Genomic DNA, 22,330 nt, shown 5'->3' with positions numbered 1-22,330 from the left:
TACAGGACACTGCTGGGGGGAGGGGAACTGGATGGTTCCTGGCAGCTGTGGTTCCTGGCACACCCTGAAGGAGGGAGGTGGCATGTGGGCCGTGGCCTCACAGTGAGCAGACAGCCCAACCCGGCAGAGTTGGAGACCCTGTGCACTGTCAGCCCTGTACCGCCCAACACTGAAATCACCACAGGAAACTCCATACAAGCCTGGTCTGACCAGCATCAGGCTGTTTCTCCCTATGGATCCCCAGGCTCTGGGACGAGAGGATGCAGGTGTCTGGGACGGAGGGTGCCCCGTGGCTGCGCTCTGGGGTTTGTGTGGAGGTCTCTGGCCCCGTGGCTGGGTTCTGGGGAAGAGGGGATTCAGGTGTCTGGGCTGGGGGGTACCCCGCACAGCCCCCTCCAGTACTCCCCAAATACCCTCTCCCAGTACACACAGACCCCTCCAGCACTCCCCAACTGTATCCCCCTTCCAACTCCCCGTCCCCCTGGCATTGTCCTCTATTTGGGAGCCTCTATATGGTAACCCTATGGGGGCAAAAACTCAGAAATCAACAAAAGACCGGAGGGGCAGAGTTTTCCCCCAAGATGTGCTCAGCTGGCATGTGACACACCCAGACTGAGATGCGCAACAAAAATATAACAGAGAAATAGGAAATAAATTACCAAAATAATTGAAACTGGCGAGATTAGATTGTATTACTTTCACAAATCAAGTATGCAGAATTTTAAAATATTGTGTGCCATATTTTTATTTTTTTGGCACAGAATTCCCCCAGGAGTAAACACTCTTTGCAATGACTTAAAATAACCAAGTAGTCTCTATCTGACAACTTATAGCTCTTTATTGACTTCTACAAAACCAAATATATGAAAAGCAAAACAATTACATATAGATAGGGACCTACCAAATTCACAGCCATAAAAATGCATCACGGACCATGAAATCTGGTCTTTTGTGTGCTTTTACCCTATACTATACAGATTTCACAGAGGAAACTACAGTTTCTCAAATTGGGGGTCCTGACCCAAAAAAGAGTTGCAGCGGGTGGGGGGGTCACAAGATTATTTTAGGGGGGTTGCGTTATTGCCATTCTTACTTCTGCACTGTCTTCAGAGCTGGGTGGCTGTGGGCCAGGTGCCCATTTCTGAAGGTCGTGCCATGACAGCAGCAGCGCAGAAGTAAAGGTGGCAATACCATACCATGCCATCCTTACTTCTGCACTGCTGCTGGCGGCGGCTCTGCCTTCAGAGCTGGGCTCCTGCCCAGCAGCCACCGCTCTCCAGCTGCCCAGCTCTGAAGGCAGTGCCACCGCCAGCAGCAGTGCAGAAGTAAAGGTAGCAGTACCGCAACCCCCCCATGATAACCTTGTGACCCCCCACCCACAACGCCTTTTTGGGTTGGGACACCTACAATTACCACACAGTGAAATTTCAGATTTAAATAGCTGAAATCATGAAATTTACTATTTTTAAAATTCTCTGACCATGAACTTGACCAAAATAGACCGTGAATTTGGTAGGGCCCTAGATATAGAACAGTGGTGGGCAACCTGCGGTCCATCAGGGTAATGCGCTGGTGGGCTGTGAGACAGTGTTTACATTGACCGTCCTCAGGCACAGCCGCCTGCAGCTCCCAGTGGCCATGGTTTGCTGTTCCTGGCCAATGGGAGCTGTGGGAAGCGGCGGCCAGCACGTCCCTGAAAAGTGACAATTAGGAATCTAGTGTTAAATTCCTACTTATTCAGTGCTATTGACCTTCAGTTCTGCCTGATAAACTGGAAGCTGAGAAAGATAGGACCTAAAACTAAAAAAGAAGGGTATGTCACCACAGAAACCTCCTCCAAAATATTAGACAGGACGGGGATGGTGAAAGAATATGTTGAGTTTTCTCAAATGCGATCTAAAGCATTTGATTTAGGTTCAAAGGTGAACGTTCTATTGCTTGACTGAGAGAACCTGCCTCAACAATTCAATTTAATTCATAGTTACCTGATAAAAAGCCTTTCAATCATGTTTTCATCAAGGTCAAATTATTACTGGGCAGATACTTTAGTGAAAGAGAAAATGGTTACTCCAAAAAGAGGCTGGATAAAAGACGTTGGTCCATTATATGCAGAAAGTCACACACTTCAATTTCTTCATGGTATATCTTTAGTCAACTTAGTTTTATTGTCTCTGTTCTATCTTAAACCATATACATGATGCAAGGCAATGCTTCTTTTAGTCACTGGTTTGTTTCACCTATATTCTTCCTACCAAATCTGCAATACAAGTAGAAATTTCCCTCAGCTAACTGGAAAACTATTTGAGAATGAGTTTGATCAGTTCCTGAAATAATTAGCCCTGTGTCAAAAACCAAATATGAACCTACTAAATGTGAGCCTTCAGAATATGTAGGATTTGAGTCTTTCATGAATTGATGTCTCACCAATTTAAACCTGCCAGGCCAAATTCATCCCAATGTAACTTCAGAGAATCATTTTTAATGTAAAAATACAAGGAACAGGAGGCAACTCTTTCTATTTTCTTAGGCCATTTGAATGATCAATATACATTTTTGATCACAGAAATAAATACAAACTGTAAATAAACCTATCTAGTAAATACAGCTCTCAGGCTGATTTAGTAGTTGGCATGTTATCAACAGGATTGCTACGCTGTAATTTACCAGAAACACAATTGGATTTCATCATAGTATGGCATACAATAGAAGCTATTAATAAAATGGGGCACTTGTATATATGTCAATTTTCTCAAGTACAGTATGGTACGGTGCCTTCCTATTCACACGATGATATAGGAGAGCTGCATAAGAAACACCGCTGTTCAAACACCAGATGGGGCTGCAGTCTAGCACTAGAACAGTTTTATCCAGCACATTCATGGTAACAGAGTTCTCATATTTCATATATTGACTAATAATGTTTAGAGACAAAGCTTTTTCCCTTTAAGATAGTCCCCAAACCTTTCTCTATATAATCTAACAGATATTAGCATTGCCAGATACTGATCTACTCAAATGTTAAGCCTTTGGTTTTTATAGCAATGGGGAAAATTACTTTTCCTTCTTCGTTGAACTCTTTGAAGCAGCTTTGCTAGCCCAACAACCTCATCATATACTCTTATTATAAAAGTTACATTCAAGAAATGAGTCTCCTGAAATATTTAAGAGAAAGAAGGGAAGTGCTAGAATCTCTCATTCTGGTGATCTCCCTGCTTTCATGTATCCACTACGTAAAAGAGAGAAAGAAAAAAAAAAGATGCTGTTCTGAGTCCAAACGCAAATAATTCAAACAAAAGAGTAAGTGTGAATGTGATTTTTAAGGTTTAGCTGGTTTTTACAAACTCTCTGAGAGATGGACAGAGATGGATGCTTTGAAATTCTCTCACAAAATGGACAGTTTTATGGATCAGTGCCCTTTAGTCCAAACATTTTCTGCTAAAAAGATTGTGGTAAAAATGATGGAGAGTAGCATATTTCATATCTTTGGGTTACAACAATGTTTTAATGCTTTTATTTACTCCCTCTTGTCCAGAGATGCTGAAACTGATCAGCTTTTTTCCTCCTCCAAATAAGAGTTGCATACTGAAAAATGAATCTGAATGTTAGATGTAAGAAATTGGCAGAAACCAGGGAGATTCATATTTAAAAAGCCCGGCTCAAGTTAAAATATTAAAATGATATAGTCATAGCTGTACACAAACTTACGCTTGCATATCCCAAAGGCACCAGTATAGAAATCGAGCTCACATTAGGCATACACTAGCCATTAACGTTAGCCATTAATAATTTAGAACATTAACACCTAATATAAATGGTTTACACACAGCCTCATGACATGACATATAGTTTTCTGATATAGCCTGTGAAGTGGGCAAGAGTCATTCAGTTAATAGTTCATAAACTACAGATTGGTTTCCAGACAGTCACAGATTGGTTTTAGACAGTCACAGGATGTCTGATTTGTGAGCTCTCTATGTAACATCCTCTGAAATCACCTGCAGCTGTGAGAAGGGAACTCTGCACCTTCAAAACATAGGAAATTTTGCTGTTTGTGGGCTGGAAAAAGTAAAGGAATTCAAATATCTATCACTTTCTAATTTTAATACCAAAGGCACTTTGGAATATTAAGAGCTAAATTGATAGCAAACTTGAAGTTTAAAAATCAGTGTTTGAACTCTATAAAGATAGAAAAAAGTCTATCCCTTTCTTCACTGGAACATAACTCAAAAATTATTTGACATATTTTGCTGAACTACTTTCTCCCCTTCCTAGCCCTTAAAATGACAATGGCTAAACTCTTTCAACCTTAACTATAGGTTTGCTACTGTGCTGTCCTCACATTCTGAATGTTGTTCTGGTAGCTGTTACCAGCAAGAGGTATCATTTGATAGTGTGCAGCAGAGTCCACTGAAGCTAATGGAAACACATATACAAAGTACCTCATGTTCAAAAACGAATATTTTAAAATTTCACTTGGCTGAGATAATCTAACATAATTTGCTTATGAATCTATTTTGCTCTACTATTCAAGAGAAAGGTGCTTGTGAAACTGACACACCCCTGTCCTGTTAAATCTTCTTATTCTTCAGATATCAAAAGAACATATTCAGTCTCTCCCTCCATAGTTTGCATGCCACCACTCAACAAGCTACCTAGCCATTGAAGCAAATGAGAAAAACTCTGTGGAAATTCCTATCCCAAAGTGATCACTATAATGAATTATAAGAGACTTACATGGAAATATCAGGGCTAATTAAAACCTGAACACACACATTCACTATAAATCAGAAATTGGGCTTCTCAAGTAAAATATAATAGTTAATAATACTTAAAGCTGATATGTTATTCATCCATAGACCTCAAAGCACTTAAGAAATGTGAACAAGCATTACCATCCACATTTTACACATAGGGAAACTCAGGCTCAGTGACATTAAATAACTTAAAATTCACCAAGTAAGTCAATGGAAGAGCCAGGAATAGAATCCACGTCTCACCTCCTAATTTAGTGCTCTAGCCACTGGATCATACTTCCTTGTTCACTAGATGGATGAACCAGTAAAACAACAGTTTGACAACACTGTAGACCAAATTCAGTCCTCTACAAGGGTGTACTACTCTACTGAGTTCAACAGATATGCAACTGTTTACCTGTGGGCTGAATTTGGCGCACTATGCTGATATCAAGCTCATGAAAATGTAACAAACTATTCCACTTATCAGTGCAGTGTGGTGCAAGATGACAGATTCAAGGGCTCTGCATTAGGATGAAGAGATGATCTGTTGAGACATCTTGATGTCAGGTGCTTGAACCTTGCATTGAAATGCAGAGGTATTTTTATGACTCTTATTTATTGACCTCTTCTCAATTGCGTGCCTAAAGATAGTAATACATGCATTTCAGGCATTTTTCTTCTCTTTCCACAATGCATTTCAAGCATTTTTCCTTTGTTCTAAATAATTTCAGGTTGGCAGTTCTCCCTGAGATGAATGCTGGCTGAATCACAATGATGACCTCCTCCACTGAAACTTTATACCAATATAATTCAGTTAAAAAGAACATAATTGGTGTGCACCATTCCCTACAATTTCAACATTTTAAAAATGAATAGTCTTAGTAAGTACCAGATGGTGACATGTACTAATTAATCAGGCCTGCTCACTGAATATGTTAAAATGAATGCACCTATTAGACATGTGTTTTTAATGCTTTATGCTGCAAAAACCTCCTCTTAAATGAGTGCCTGTTACATTTACTGGCAATATGGACATGTATGTGTTTCAGTCATTTGCCATTGCAATACCATCACTTTTGATCACTAGGTACTTCATATCAAAGTACAGTTTTATTTTTGTGTTTCCTCTTTTAGGAAAATGATGTTTACCTTCAGCATACCCATTTGTGGAGAGAATTTCACCATTCTTAGTTTTCAGACAGAGTTGCAGCCACCAAGATTCTCTCCTGACCGTTATTTAGCTAGTAATCAACACAAGCCTCTCTCGTTATCAACACATAGTTCTTTTACCACCCTCCAACCATCAAAGAACACTGCCTTTGCAGCACTTGCAGCCCATAGAAATGTGCAACAGGAATCCAACTTAGGTTTCCTGGATGGGAGTTCATAATACTACCACAAAACCACTAGGCCTTGCCTGTACAGTTTTCTTTGAGAGGCACAGATTACAGCGATTTGGGTATGCACAGGTCATCATAAAAAGTATCAGTTAAAAAAAAACAACAAAAATTCATACAAAATCTATTTCAAGGTCTGACCTTCTCCATCTCTTTCTTTTAATTTTTAGATTATGATGAATAACTTTGGAAATCCCCCAACTCCATACATACCTTTCTATTAGTTGGGAACACCATTTGAAACTGCTCCATCCCCCACTCAGAGGCATAACTCATTGACTCATATAGGCAGCTGAAATATGAGCAGGTCTAGCACTGATAACTGTGAAACCAAACAGATGTGGCACATGCCTGTTATGGCATGGAGGAGAGAAAGACGAGTCTAACTCCTCCCTCTCAAATAAACTACCAAGTTTAGCTCCTTTGTACAGCTCCAAATGGAAGAGACTCCAAAGTGAAGCTAATTGCAACATCTGTTGTGTTCAGAGACTACAGCAGAGGTAATACAATTTTATTGCCAGAGAAGACATGGTCCCAAGTTAAGGCATGCAGAGAGACACACACTTTATATATATTTTATATATATATATAATCACCCAGAAGTACAATGTATTGAGTAATCATGCAGGTGTTCTCAATGAGGTGTGAAACATGCATAAATATATATGATGTTAGTAGTATTACAGCAGAGCTTTGGATATAATACTAAAGGCAATACTTAACATTTATATAGTGTATCCATACATCTTACATCACTTTACAAAGATGGGTAAGCATTATTATGCACATTTTACAGAGGGGAAAATTGAGGCACAGACCTTAAATGACTTGCCAAGGTTACATGTCAAGTCACTGGCAGAGCCAGAAATAGAACCTAGGTTTCCTGACCCCTAATCTGATGTCATATACACTGGATTACATTGTTTATTTTGTGAGTCATATGCCTGAAATGAATAAGAAACTGAATAGTAATGGTATTCATATAAACTTATAAGCGACCATAATTTTACTCTTAAAATGTACCCTCCAGAAGTAGCTATTGGTATGCATTTACTAGAAAAATATGAGCATGTTTATAACCATGTAATCAGAGGGTTAATATTTTGGGTGCTTTGGGGGACGGTTGGTTTTGGGGTGTGCATGGGGAGACATCTCTCGAGAAAGGTATTTATCCAATGCCCAATCACCATAGTATATAGGCTGGAACTTTATAGTGATTATGATTCTTGGCTACCTTTGAGATCTACAAATGGGAAGCATTGTAAACGATCATTTTGTCTATCAGCCAGAATTCCCTAGTGTTGAGAACTACACAAAAGACAACAAAATGAAAGTTTTACAGAACATTAGAGAATCATAAACCTTATGTGACTGATGGGAAGGCAATTATTTATAACTGACTAAAGAATTGTAAGACTTGTTTAGAATCACTCTTCAGACAGTAATCTGCTGCCAAAACACAAATTACACAACTAATTAGACCCCACTGTCCTGTCCATTTCACCATAAGGGAAAAAGGATTACAAGATCTTTAATTAATATACTGTAGGTATAGTTACTTGTAAAGTTTCTCCAAGATGGCATGAAACAATCAGGGAGACAACTGTAAACACAATTTCTGTTTTTAACTTTCACTGCTACACTAACATTAAAAGTTGAAATAGACAGCTATTCTAAATTAAATTACAATTTCATAATACCAAGTAGATTAGGGAACCTCTTAAATGTGTTTTCCCCATTCTAGATTGCATAAGAAAATGTGCCATAAGAATGATCACGTCACTGGTTCATCTAGCTCAAATACCCTGTCCCTGGGTAGACAATACACAGTGCTGCAGAGGAAAAGAGAGACACTTCCCTCTCAATTCATCTAAGCCAAATGGACAACTTTGCATATGGGAAGGGGAAAGAAATGCCATCAGTGCCTGCACAAGTAATTATATTACACCCTGATTAATCAAATTTGGGACAAAACACCCATTAATAATGGTAAATTTTAGCTACTGGTTTTGAAGCACAATACAACAAGTAGCTGATTTATCTGAATATTAATTAATTATTCTGTGTTCCAGTACAACAAAAAGAAAATATACTTTAATGGGAGAAAGCCCACTTAATAGCATATTTTATTTTGGAAGGATAATTGTACAGCTATCAATATACCTGAAACACAAAAAAGTCTGAAATCGTTCAAACACTGCTGCAGAGTAAATTCTTTTAGCATATCATTTCTTTTTACTCATGCTAAAATTTATTTTCATTATTTATTGGTTTATCTTGCTTCCTAAAAAGGGGTATATACTATGTGTCCTGCTGGAGAGTGAGTTTAGGGCAACCTCATCACTCTTTCTACTAATCTATAGGGATAAGAGAAATGTGAAATCATGTGCCCAGATTCAATGCATTTGAGTGTAGTCATAACTCCATTTAGAATTAATCGGAGTTGTAGGACTCAAGCCACTCATGCGCTGAACTAAGAATATACCAGTAAGACTCTCTTTGGACCAATTCAGTTATCTTTGATATACACCAACTGTGAACACAATAGTACATTTAGGATTCAATTTGCAGGACCCTACACTCACACATATATATATTTTTGTCAGCTGCTAGAGTACATTGAAAATGACTGGGGAGAATTAACTTTACAACAGGGTGCAACATCTGCAGAACGCGGATATGCACAATAAACTATAATGAAAAGACCTGAAAAACACTGACACTACTGTTGCTGTGATAAAAGCTGGCAAGGTATTTGTGGTTACACCTCTGCTGATCACGCAGCTTGAAAATAAAAACAGTGAATTTTATTACTATCCTACTGAATCAATTCTTTCATTTCAATTTATTTCAAGTAATTGTCATTCGCTTCCCTAAACTACTAAAACCTCTGGGTTTTCCAAATTTCACATGACACCCCATAGTGCTATCCAACATGATAACACCAAAAATCATCTCTCTCATCTTCTGCTTAAATAAAATAAGCAAAATGCAATGGCATACAATATTCAAAATGGAAATGAGGTAAGTGATGAAGGAATTTGAAGAACAATTATCCAAGAACATAAAAACAAACAAGAAATTCTCTCAGTATATCAGAAGCAGGAAGCTTGTAAGAGAACAGCAGGTCTGCTGGACTTCTGAACATTGTAGACAAGTCAAACAATTTCTTACATCAATTTGACCACAGAAGATGTTGGGGAGAAAGCTACTCCGGACCGGATCTTTTCAAGAAATAACAATAAGACATTGTCAGCCACTGAAAAAAAGAGGAGATACTAAAATAACTGATAAATTAAAGAGCAACAAGTCGTTAGGATTTAATAGCATTCATCCAGGAATTCTGAAGGAATTTAAGAACTAAGTGGTTGAAACACTAACAAAAATATGTGATCTCATTAAAACCAATGACAATACTGGAAGACTAGAAAATAGCAAATATTGTATTTATCTTTATTAAAAGTGCTGGGGTGATCCTGGGAATTGCAGACCAGTGAGCCTTAATTCAGTACCAGGAAAACTGGTTGAAACAATAATTAAAGAGAGCTATAAAACACATAGATAAACATGATATAACAAAGATAAAGTACAATGGCTTCCGTAAAGGGAAATTGTGCCTCTACAGTCAACTAGACCTCTTTGACCCAGTCAACAAAATAACAGAGAAACAGTTTATATTTATTTAAATTTTCAAAAAGCTTTTAACAAAGTCCCTCTCAAAAGGCTAACAGTGGTGTGCCTCCCAGACTAGGACCGATGTTATTTAAAGTATTCATTCACGATTTCAAATAGGGAATGAAGAGTGAGGTGATATTTGCAGATGATACAAAACTGTTGTGGTTAGTCAAGACTTGAGAAAACTGTATAAACTCCAAAGGAATCAAGCAAAGCTTGGTGAACAAGGATCATGATGTCAGATGAAATATATGATGGCTAAAGACACAATGGAAGGAATAATTTGAAATACTTATACATATTGCTGGATTCTAAATTAAGCATAACAACTCAGGAAACAGGCTGAGGTGTCACTGCAGACAGCTCAGTGAAAATATCTGCACAGTGAAGAGCACACAAAAGTTAGGATGCACAATGAATGGGATAACAAATGATACTGATGAGAACATTATATAAATCAATGGGATGGGCTCTTTTTTAATATTGTGTTCAGTTCTAGTTATCACAAGAAGAAATAAAAAGGGTCCAGGTAAAAGCATCAAAATATTTAGAGGCATGAAAAGTCTTTTATATTAAGTGAAATTGAAAAGGATTGTTAGTTTAGAGATTGGACAAATGAGAGAAGACAGAGATACATATTATTAATGGAATACAGAAAGTAAACCAGGCATTCCTGTTCACCTTCTCATAAAACAAGAACAAGGGGAATCCAATGAACTTGAAAGGCAACACATTTAAAACAATTACAAGGAAATTATGCATTGTGTATAAAATTATTAATTGACACAAGACAGCACTGAGTCCAAGAACTTAGCAAGATTCAGAAAAGGATCAGACATTTATATAGATAATGAGAACATCTAGTTACATTAGCTAGGATAAAAAAATATAAGGGATATAAAACTACCCAGCTTCAGCACATAAGCCAATCACTAACTGCCTGGGGTTAGGAAGACATTTATCTTGAGGGTAGGTTATTCCCTAATTGCCCATTACAGGGATTCTAGTAATGTTATTTGGTACTGGCCACTGTTGGAGGCAGGATATCAGATTAAATGGACCACTGTTCTGATCCAGTCTGGCAATTCCTGTGTTCCTAAGCTCTCCACAAGTTGCCTCCACCTCATGAGACCATATTCTATCTGTCAGTCTTTTTTTTTTTTTGGTATCAAACTCAAATTCCTCAGCTTCACAGATTCACTCCTGAGTCCACTTATATCAGTTGACTGTACTGGAGTGCTACAGAAAACCTGATTGCCTTGTTACAGAATCTAGGTCCAATTCAGTGCAGAGTATATCGTGCTTTACCTACGCTTTGTCAATCTAGCTAAGTTATATATCCCTTACATCTCTCACAGGTGACACTTTTCTTTCCCTCATATAGGCCCCTTGTGCTTAGAATATTATCCCTGTATGCCAGGCAACCTGATTCTCCTCCTGCAAAATCCTTCTCAATAATCACTTTTTTTTGGTTAGTCTCATAACTCTTATCTTCCTCCCTCTCCTTCTTTACCAGATACTGTTCTTTATTTTAATATACTAACTATAAATATTGGAACTAAAGATTCATAGGTAACATCCATATCTCAATCTCTCACTGCTATAGCCTCCCCTTTCCATTCCCTTCACTCACTGTTTGTCATTCTTTGCTGAGTTATGTCTAATTTAGATCCCAGTCCTGCAAATATATACACGTGAGCTTATCTTTACTCATGTGGAAGTAAAGTTAAACATGTGTGTAAGTGTTTGCAGGACTGGGGTCCTAGACTGTAAGCTCCTTAGGGAAATGACCTGTCCATTTTATCAGTGTGGCTCCTGTTAAGAGCCACGCATACCTTTGGCATTATACAAATAATATATATCAATAATGACAGTGATGGAGGTGGAAGGATGGATCAGTACCGTTACTGTCATTCGAAAAGACTGAAGGAATGTTCTTGGCCGCATATGTCTCCCTAAGTAACTTGGCACTTACTAGAATGATAAGTTTGAAGCTTAGTTTAATTAATTAGCTAATATTTGGAAACAGCTTTGAAGATGAAAAACTATGTAAGTGCTAAGCATTATTTTTGGTGGTTTAAATGTTATCACACTGAAAGATAAAATATAAAATGAAGTGAGGAAGACAATGGTGGGACCACATGCAACATTTTAAAAAAATTCAACTTTTGAAGAGTGCTCCGTTTCCAGTCTATCTTTGCTATCAAAAATACAGAGTATGCAAATACATTTTATATACTACCTGATACAGCAAGTGGTTGGGGAGGGCTTGAATCTTTCTGACAGTGTCACAGGATTGTATGTTACATTATAATAATCTCTTTGCACCATTTTACAATCTGTATAAAACCATTTCTTCTTATCCTTGGTATCTGTGATCAAGTTCAGTCATTCCAACATGAGGGTCTCTTAGGCATGTTCCAGAACTACAGCACTACAGGTATTTTCTGACCATCATCCCTCCTTTCTTCTTTGGGATGAGGAAATATTTGCAGTGGAATCCCGTCCCATGGTAGTGAAGAACGACCCTTTCTATCATGCTGAGAGAAAGGAGTGAGAAGACTTACTTAATAGGTCCTCATAAGATACAGAAAACCTGAACGCCTTGTTACAGAATGGGAGTGGGAATAGGCACAGACTAGAACTGGACAGAACAACCCATTGTAATTGTCTCCAAAACCCAATGGTCCAAGGTGATGGAGGACCATGCTGGCTGAAGAAACTCTGGGAGCACCAAAAAGGAAGCATTGGTGATTCCGGATCCTTGGAAGTGATTACACTTCTCTTGACTGACCCATCGAAAGGGGAAGTTACTCACCTTGCAGTAACTGAAGTTCTCCGAGATGTGTGTCCCTGTGGGTGTTCCACTCGAGGTGTCAGTGCGTCCTGGTGCCGTTGATCGGAGATTTTCGGTAGCAGTGCCTGGTCGGGACGCAGGCGCTCCGTTGGTATCTCCCATCTTGTTGGAATCTTCCTGAGTGCCTGAGTCCCGCACCCCCCTCAGTTCCTTCTCTAGCATGGAGCGATTATACTAGTACTCAAAAGTAGAGGGGAGGAGGGTGGGAAGTGGAGCACCCACAGGGACACAGATCTCGAAGAACTTCAGTTCCTGCAAGGTGAGTAACTTCCCCTTCTTCTTCGAGTGCTGTCCCTGTGAGTGCTCCACTCTAGGTGAATGTGTAGCAGTACCCACTATGGTCAGTAGGACTTTGGAGATGTGGCAGTGAGTACTGTATGGCCTACTATGGTGTCTGCCATGGTATCTTGCGTGATAGCACAGTGTTTGGCAAACGTGTGTTCAGATGACCATGTAGCCGCTCTACAGATGTCAGAAATGGGTACGTTATGTAGGAAGACAACGGATGTTGACATAGCTTGAGTGGAATGAGTTCTAATGCCTTCGGGCGGTTGAATATTTTGAATACGGTAAGAGGATCTGATGCAGTCAGAGATCCACTTGCACAGACATTGTTTAGAGATAGCTGTACCTTTCGATCTTTCAGTGATGGAGACAAAGAGTCGTGGAAATGGCTTAGTCCTGTCTAAGTAAAAGGCGATTGCTTGCCTGACATCGAGAGTATGTAGGGATGCTTCGTGTGGAGCCTTGTGAGGTTTGGGATAAAAAGTAGGCAACTATATCTATTGGTTAAGATGGAAGGTGGATACCACCTTCGGGAGAAATTTAGGATGTGGTCTCAGAGTGACTTTGTCTTTGGAGAAGATTGTGTAGGGAGGATGGGCCATCAGGGCGCTTATTTCACCTACTCTCCTTGCTGATGTTATTACAACTAAGAAAGCTACCTTCATGGACATATGGAGAAGAGAGGAGGTAGCCAAAGGCTCGAATGGAGGTTTCATGAGAGAGTGAAGAACGAGGTTAAGATTGCATGTAGCTGCCGTTGGGTAAATTTCAGGGTAGAGATTTTGCAGGCCTGTGAGAAATCGTTTTATGGTGGGGTGGGTAAAGAGTGAATAACCTTCTAACAGGTCGTGGAAGGTGGTAAGCGCCGCCAGGTGTACTTTGATGGAGCTAAGCGAAAGTCCGTCCTGTTTTAGTCTCAGGAGGTAGTCTAGAATGTTAGGGAGGGTCACCTTATTGGGCGTTAAGTGATTACGTGAGCACCAGCGGACGAAACGCTTCCACTTCTGCAGGTAAGTTTTACAAGTAGAGTCTTTTCTACTGTGCAGAAGGACATATCGGACTTGCTCGGAACAGGCTAGTTTGTGGGTTTGGAACCAAGAAGGACCCAGGCTGTCAGGTGGAGCTTTTGGAGCTGAGGGTGAAGAACCCGTCCGTTGTCCTGGGAAAGGAGATATGGCCTGTTGGGGAGAGCCCGCGGATGATGGGAGGACATGCGGAGTAGGTAAGGATACCACGTATGTCTCGGCCAACCCGGGGCAATAAGGATGACCCGGGCCTTGTCGTCTATGATCTTCCGAAGAATGCTGTGTAGCAGAGGGATTGGTGGGAAGGCGTAGAGGAGAGAGTTGTTCCACAGGATGAGGAACGTGTCTCCTAGGGATGCAGTCCGAAGTCCCGCTCTGGAGCAAAACAGCCGACATTTTTGATTCTGGGATGTGGCAAAGAGGTCTATTGATGGGGTGCCCCAGAGGGAGAAGAGCTGTTGAAGTATTGCGGGATGCAGTTCCCATTTGTGTTCTGTTGAGAAGTGTCTGCTGAGTGCGTCGGCAGTAGTGTTGTGGCAGCCTGGTAGGTAGGAAGCAATGATTTGTATTTGATCTTGTATGCACCAATTCCAAAGTCGGATGGCTTCCATGAAAAGGGAATGTGATTGGGCTCCCCCTTGTCTGCTGATGTAGTACATACATGCTATGGTGTCTGTTAAGACCCGAATAGATTTGTTCTTTATGCGGGGAAGAAAGTGAAGGCATGCTCGCCTCACTGCTCTGAGCTCTAAGAGATTTATGTGTAGGCATGTCTCTGATGCGGACCACTGGCCTTATGCCCTGTGTCCCCCTACATGCACTCCCCAGCCAATTAGGGAAGCGTCCGTGGTGAGCATGAGCATTGGGGATCGTTGCTGGAAGGAAACCCCCGTGCAGAGGTTTTCTGGTCTTGTCCACCAATGTAGGGAAGCTAGAACACTGGGAGGAAGAGTTAGCAGCATCCCTAAGGTGTGTCTGCTGGGTTTAAAATTGGAATTGAGCCAGTCCTGAAGACATCTCATGTGTAGCCTGGCATACTGGACCATGAAGGTGGTGGCTGCCATGTGACCAAGGAGCTATAGTCAGATTCTTGGCTGTGTCCTGGGACGAATAGAGAGCGTGCGTATGAGCTGCGTGATAGCGAGGAATCTGTGATATGGGAGCGAGGCCCTGCTCTGGATTGAGTCGAGATGAGCTCCGATGAACTCAATCTGTTGTGTAGGTGTTCAGGGTGGATTTTTGAATGTTTATTTGGAGGCCTAGGCTGTGAAAGAGGGAGATGGCAAAACGGGTAGCTTGGAGTGTCTTGCCATAGGAGTTGCCTTTGATGAGGCAATCGTCCAGGTAGGGGAAAAGCGTGATCCCATGTTTGTGGAGGTGAGCCACGACCATGGCTAGAGTTTTGGAAAAGACTCTCAGTGCTGTGGAGAGGCCAAAAGGAAGAACTCTGTACTGAAAATGGTTGTGACCGATTGCGAATCGTAGGAAGCGTCTGTGAGCTGGATGAATTGATATATGAAAATAAGCGTCCTGTAGGTTGAGGGCTGTGAACCAGTCCCCTTGATCTAGTGCAGGAATTATTGTGCCCAGTGTGACCATCTTGAATTTTTGTATTCTCATGAATTTGTTCAGTCGGCGTAAATCTAGTATAGGCCTCCATCCCCCGGTCTTTTTCTGGGTCAGGAAGTAATGGGAGTAGAATCCTTTCCCTCGATGTTGCGTCGGCACAGGTTCCACTGTGCCTAGCTGGAGAAGGTGAGCCACTTCTATGCGAAGTAGGTGCTCATGAGAGGGGTCCCTGAAGAGGGACGGGGAAGGGTAGGAGGATAGGATATGAATGGGATAGAGTAACCGGATTGAACTATTTCGAGGACCCAGTGATCCTGTGTAGTACGCTGCCAGGCATGTTGGAAACTCTGGAGGCGGTGGCCAAATGGGCAAGTAGGCTGTGGAATCAAGGGGTGGTTGCGCAGACCCTCGACCAATGTTTCAAAATGGTTGTTTATTCCCGGATGGGTGGGAGGTGGTTGCTTGAGCTTGATTTTGTCTGCGCTTAGGGGGTCTAGAACGATTCCTATTTAGGTCATATGGTTTGGGTTGAGGCCGATAATATTGTTGTGTGCGTAGTCTTTGATAAGGTTGGTATCGTTGTCTCCTGGGAAGAGATGGGTGAATACCCAGGGTGCGCAGTGTCGCTCCCGAATCTTTCACAGTGTGAAGTAGTTCATCAGTTTTTTTGGAATACAGTTTGTCTTTATCAAAGGGGAGGTCCTCCATTTTGGGCTGCAGATCTTTAGGGATGCCAGATGCAGAAAGCCATGAAGTTGTCTAAAGAGGCTTGTAGGCCCATTCTGGAAATCAATTGGTCCTTGCTCAGAATTGATTTAAAGTCCGCTCTCCTATCCTCTGGAACGTAGGAGGCAAATTCAAAAAGTTTATTGTAGTTATCAAGGTTGTAGCTGGCGAGGAGTGCAGAGTAGTTTGCAATCCTGAATTGAAGAGTGGAGGACGTGTAAACCTTGCGTCCAAAGACGTCAAGGCATTTAAGGTCCTTGTCTTGCGGGGTGGGCTGATATTGTGGCTGTTTCGTCCTTTGTGCAACTGCATCCATGACGAGAGAGTTCGTTTGTGGGTGAGAAAATAGGAAGTCAGCATCCTTAGCAGGAAGATAGTATTTACGTTCAGCCTTTCTGCAGGTAGGTAATAAAGAAGCTGGAGTTTGCCAGAGTGTCAGCTGGTTCCAGCAGAGCTTCATTTATAGGGAGCGCGATCTTTGAGGATGCAGAGGGTTGAAGGATTCTGTGGAGTTTGTGTTGTGTCTCCTGAACCTCTTCTAGGGGGATGTCTTGACTGAGTGCCACCCTCTTGAAAAGCTCTTGAAATTGTTTACAGTCGTCCACGTTCTGTGGAGGCGGGGGGGGGGAGGGAGAGGGCTCTGTCTGGAGCAGATGGAGAATTAGGGGTCAGTGAGTCAGGATATGGTTCATAGCTCACGTTCTCAGGATGGGGTTCAGGCACTCTAGAAGTGGACGGAGCTGGAGATCGAGGCACAGAAGCAAGTAGTGGTTTCATGGAAGAGGTCTGAGCATGAGCAGTAGGAGGATGTGGCCAAGGGTACCACTGGGGCCAAGGCATAGGGTCGGAGAACCCAGATGCTATCCACGGGTGTGTGGGGGGGGAGTGTGGGAGGGGTAGGGGTGAAGTAGGGAAACTGAGGCTGGTGGCTGAGGACCGTAGCTTGAGATGGAAGAGGGTCCGGTGGAGGAGAAGAGGCAGGTGGGGAGAACTCCACCTGCTGCTGTATATCGGGTTCGCTGTCAGTGAAGGTAGCCAGTTCAGGTGGTGAGAGCGGCTGTTTGAAGAGTGAGCCCTGTGTATCCTGGAGTGGAGAGTTAAGCTCAGGTGGCACTGATAGATCACATTCAGTGAGGAACTGTTGCTCCTGCTCCCTGGGCTGCGCTGAGCCTGGCCTCTGCTCCAGCGCATTAGCATTGGAAAGTGAAAGTGACAGCGGTACTGTGGGTCTGTTAGAAATGCCCTGCACGGGGGTCCGCTGCTGGTGCCGGGGCAGGAGGCAGGCTCGGTGCTGACATTCTTCCTGGCACCGGGGCAGAGCGCACAGTCAGCACCACAGCTATTTTAGCACGGAGGGGGTAGGTGCTGACGTCCTTGTTGGCACTGGGGCAGAGCGTGCAGCCGGCATTGCGGCTATTTTTAGTGCTGAGGCGCTCGGTGTTGCGGAGACCTTCCCGGTACTGGAGGTCAGATTCCTGCCTCTGCGATCTGTGGGAGCCACGGCTGAGGCTTTGGAAAGGGCTGAGGTGCCTGCCTGTGGCGCTGTCAGCACAGAGGGTAAGGATCTCACAGGAGACCCTTTACCCTTGTTGGAGTCTCTCCCATGAGACTGCTGTGCTTCTTGCCTCTGCTCCAGAGAGGGTGAAGCAGTGCTCCCAACTGGTTCGGATCTGGCCGGGGAGCGTGTAGGAGCGGGTTAACTTTCCCCGTCTCCGAAAGGGGCTGCAGGGATTTTTCCATCAGACATATTTTAAGTCGCAGGTCCCTGTCAAGCCGAGCCCTTGACTTGAGGCTCGTACAGCGGAGGCACTTTGCAGGGATGTGGGTTTCTCTGAGGCAGTTCACACAGTGTGAGTGCCCATCGGACCGTGGCATGGAGTCCTGACAGGAAACACACTTTCTGAATCCTGAAGCCCCTGGCATTGTGAACTAGAAATGGCAGGGGAGAGTGTCTCAGCAGGAGACAAGCCTGAAGCAAAAAGTTGTTGCTGATTTTTTTTTTAACTAAGTAACTAACTATGTAACTACACCAAAGGAAGGGAAACAACTGGGATGTAACTAATAACTATTTCTATATTCTTTGATACTTTTTTTCCTATAGGGACCAGGGAAGAGAAGTAGCACTGCCCCGAGCCCCGTCTTCAGCCAGGGACGGTTGAGAAGGAACTGAGGGGGGTGCGGGACGCAGGCGCTCAAGAAGATTCCAACGAGACGGGAGATGTCAACTGAGCGCCTGCATCCCGACCAGGCACTGCTACTGAAAATCTCCGATCAATGGCGCTGGGATGCACCGACAGCTAGAGTGGAGCACCCACAGGGACAGCACTCGAAGAAGAATGAATGCTTCCCACTAGGCACAGTCTGTGATATATGAGTCAAGGAAGCAGATGGTATCTTCCCATGAAAACATTGTCTCTTTCTAGGTGGTTCTAATGGTCTGTAGTGGAAAAAGGTTGGTAGAGGAGCTGGTCTCTTGTGATGTTTAAACCTGGTTGCCTGATGTGCTTCCTTTATGGGCTGGAATGTAAACCCTAAGGGATTCTGTCCTTCAAATGTTAACTCCTCTGCTATAGACTATACTTCCCATGATTCCTTTAGCCAGGAGGCTCTACTCGTAACTGTTGCTGTAGCCATTGAGCTTGATCCAGTGTCAGCAGCATCAAGTGTCACTTGTAAGTTGGTTTTGGCTATGAACTGTCCTTCTGTCACTAGAGAAGAAATCTATGCCTTAGCATCCAGGGGAAGTTTATCCATAATTTTTGACAATTCTTCATAGTTTGGAAAATCATATTTGCTCACAAGAGTCTGATAGTGTACAACCCTGAACTATAAGATGACTGATGAAGGGCTCCTGGTCTTCAGGTGCAGTTGAACTGTTGCCTAGATTTCTTATACTTGGCTGTCACCATGAAAGAGCTCAGCACCAAGCGGGAATTAATTATTTTAGACCTAAATGGAATGTGGTTATTTCTTGTCTGCTCTCAAAGATGTGGGAGCTGCTTAGTGGGAGTCTGCCAAAGAATTTTTGCAGTATCTATAATGGCTTTATTAACGGGAAGGGCTATCCTATCAGCAGTCAATGACTGGAGAACATCAATAAGTTTAAGAGTGGGCTCCAGAACCTCCTTGAAAGGGATTAGTAAAGAGTCTAACACCCTTTTTAATAAGTCCTGAAAACCTTTAACATCACCGAGCTGTTGTTCAGCAGAAGGATCCACAGCCTTGTCCAGGGAAGGCAATGAGATAAGTCAGCTGAGAGGGTTGGCATCTTCTCAGCAGGATCCTCAGGTTGAGAAGCCTGTGCAGGCTGTTGCAGGAGTAGGAGGAGATTTCTAATGAACATGGGATTCTTGGGATAGCATTCCCGCGCATATGACTCCCAAGGTCCCCAGTAAGACTATATGAAAATGCTAGGGTAAGAAGCCAGTGAAGTTGGGAACCATGGCCCATGCCCCAAAGGATGAGCTGCAGAGAGATTATCACAAGAAGGCCATGTCTACATTACCCGCCAATCCGGCGGGTAGTGATTGATCCCCGATCGCTCTGCCGTCGACTCCGGAACTCCACCACGGCGAGAGGCGGAAGCAGAGTCGACGGGGGAGTGGCGGCCATCAATCCCGTGCTGCGAGGATGCGAAGTAAGTGATTCTAAGTCGATCTAAGATACGTCGACTTCAGCTACGCTATTCTCGTAGCTGAAGTTGCATATCTTAGATCAATCACTCAAAGGAAAACCAATAATTTCTTTTGGCCCAATCTATTTTCACACTTTAAAAAATCCAGAAATAAAGGATTTTATGCACAAAAAGCAAAATATAATCAAGCACAAAATCTGAAAGGAAGTTTAGCAGAAGTCTCATGCCACCTTACTTACTTTTAAGCAAAATATTCAAAGATTGCCTTTTTGAGGCACAGAATTTACTTCTTTAGCTTTATAAGAGGAGAAACTTATTTTGTTTATTTTCAAAAGCATGTGCAAGCCCATCAAATAAGCAAACCACTACACATCCCACCATGGCACTTTAAGAAGAGAAGAGGTGAGAGATAATTACAAAGTAAATACTACTGTGGAGAAGGCTGCCTTCATGTAGATAAAATGTATAGCATAACCCAGCTTGGTTTGTGGGCAGCAAAAACATCAAGTTGAACATGGCCAGTTAGAAACCAGAGGCAACTACCTTCAAGAGCAGCCATAGAGTGACAGAATATTAGAATACAGTATGGTACATACCCTTGCACAGCATTTCCCATTGCATCTTTCCATCACAAAGGTCACTGAATGCCAGGATTCCTACTTAACTGTTCCTTCTACATACAAACAGAAATGCTGTCAGTTTTTCAAATATTAAAGTGATTGCTGATCAGGCCTGAAAATTACAATTTTATATGCATCTTTTATGTTTTCATCTATTTATGTGTATGTACACACATACACTGAAAGGAAATAAGCTTGTATATTCTTGCCACTTTCCTTTCACTGTCCTTCCTTTGCCTGGGCACTCCTTCAACTCTTTAATTTTCAGATTTCTCACTGTGCCCTGACCCAATGAGTAAGTAGCGGCAAGGTTTCAAGCTTTCAATTTTCAAGCCTGATCAGCAACTATTTCACTAGTATCTGAAAAAACTGACAGCATTTCTGTTCATATGCAGAAGAAACAGTTAAGTTGGAACCCTGGACATTCAGGGATGATTATGGCAGAAAGATGCAATAGGAAATAGTGTGAGTGGGTATGTATTATGCTGTATTCCAATATTCTATCACTCTGTGGTTGCTCTTCAAGGTAGTTGGCCGCTTAGAAACCAGAGGCAATGTTTAGCTAGATGTTCTAGCTGCCCATAAACCAAGATTACTTATATAGTAACGTTCTCTATATACACATATGAATGAGTGTGTGTATATTTTATATATACATGAAATACAGAGAAAAAGAGAGAAATGTAGTTGAAAAAGATAAACTACAATAAATTACTTAAAAATACCACAACAGCCATAGTCATTCCTTATGCAAGATGCCTAACAGAATACTAAAGATTTAAGTCTCTTTATCCAGAGAGCAGGTTACCGTTCCTCTAATATGGCTCAACTCTAATTTACAGGGATCACTAGGTGAAAGGCTAGTTGTTTTCATACTCATTTAAAATTTATTGCTCTCTGCTGACTAACAGGGTTGCATTATTATCTAGTTAATAAACAAGCAGGATCCCATTGAGCTAAGTGCTCCACAAGCTCGTATGAGGACATGGTTCTTGTCCCCAGGAGTTTACAGTCTAAGTTCCAGTTGCAATGGAAATATTTTTGGTGACCGCCTATCCCCTAACAATTGGACCAAGAGCACCAAATCATTTTACAGCAGCTGTACCAGCTGTATGATGTCAATGACATTCAGTCACTACTAACATAGGTCAAGTTTGAACTAGTGTCCTAGATGTGAAAGGCTCCCATTATCAATCCTCTAAGCTTTATTGTTTTTCCCCCTCATGTTTTCAGTAGTGTCAGCTATAATAAAAACAAGCCAAACCAAAACCCCACTACTATGTAATTACATGTAAAGGGAACAGGAAAACCCAAAGTAGTACAGAAAGCATGGCCAAACAAACTTTAAATGGAGTACTGTGACATTTTGAACTGGGTAGTAGGAATGGGTAAAATGAGGAGCAACAGACTGACAATGACTGACTCTTCCACATGGTGTGCCTTCCCTTATGCTATAGGGTATTGAATTGTAAGGGAAAAAGACCACAAGTTCTAGTCCTAGTTTTTCCATTGACTGTTAATATTTCTGGGTGTTTCACAGCGCTCATTAACCAAGGCGTTACTACTGCTACTTTACGGGAGGTAACTATCGTTCATCCATTTTACAGATAAAGATAACAAATCATGCACAAGGTCATTTCAAGCAGACCTAGGAACAGACCTCCAATCTCTAATACGACAGATGCAACTCTCATCCATGTTGCCACCTCCTTTCAAAATTATGTTGCTTATGCAGTGACTGTAGCTTTTTGTTCCCCACTGGTAGGTTAGCTCATGTACAGAGGTTTATGAGTCTGTGACTCCCTC

General features: G+C 42.0%; 1 protein-coding gene across 5 annotated transcripts in view; it reads right to left on the bottom strand.

Annotated features, from left to right (window-relative positions):
* PEAK1 (pseudopodium enriched atypical kinase 1) overlaps positions 1 to 22,330 on the bottom strand; it is a 219,189-nt gene that overhangs the window by 60,344 nt on the left and 136,515 nt on the right. The window lies entirely within an intron of this gene.

This window comes from Natator depressus, chromosome 10 (assembly GCF_965152275.1).
Source record: "Natator depressus isolate rNatDep1 chromosome 10, rNatDep2.hap1, whole genome shotgun sequence".
In the NCBI taxonomy this organism is placed as follows: Eukaryota; Metazoa; Chordata; order Testudines; family Cheloniidae; genus Natator; species Natator depressus.
The sequence above is the reverse complement of the archived record's forward strand: the minus strand, read 5'-3'. Positions and strand labels throughout refer to the sequence as shown.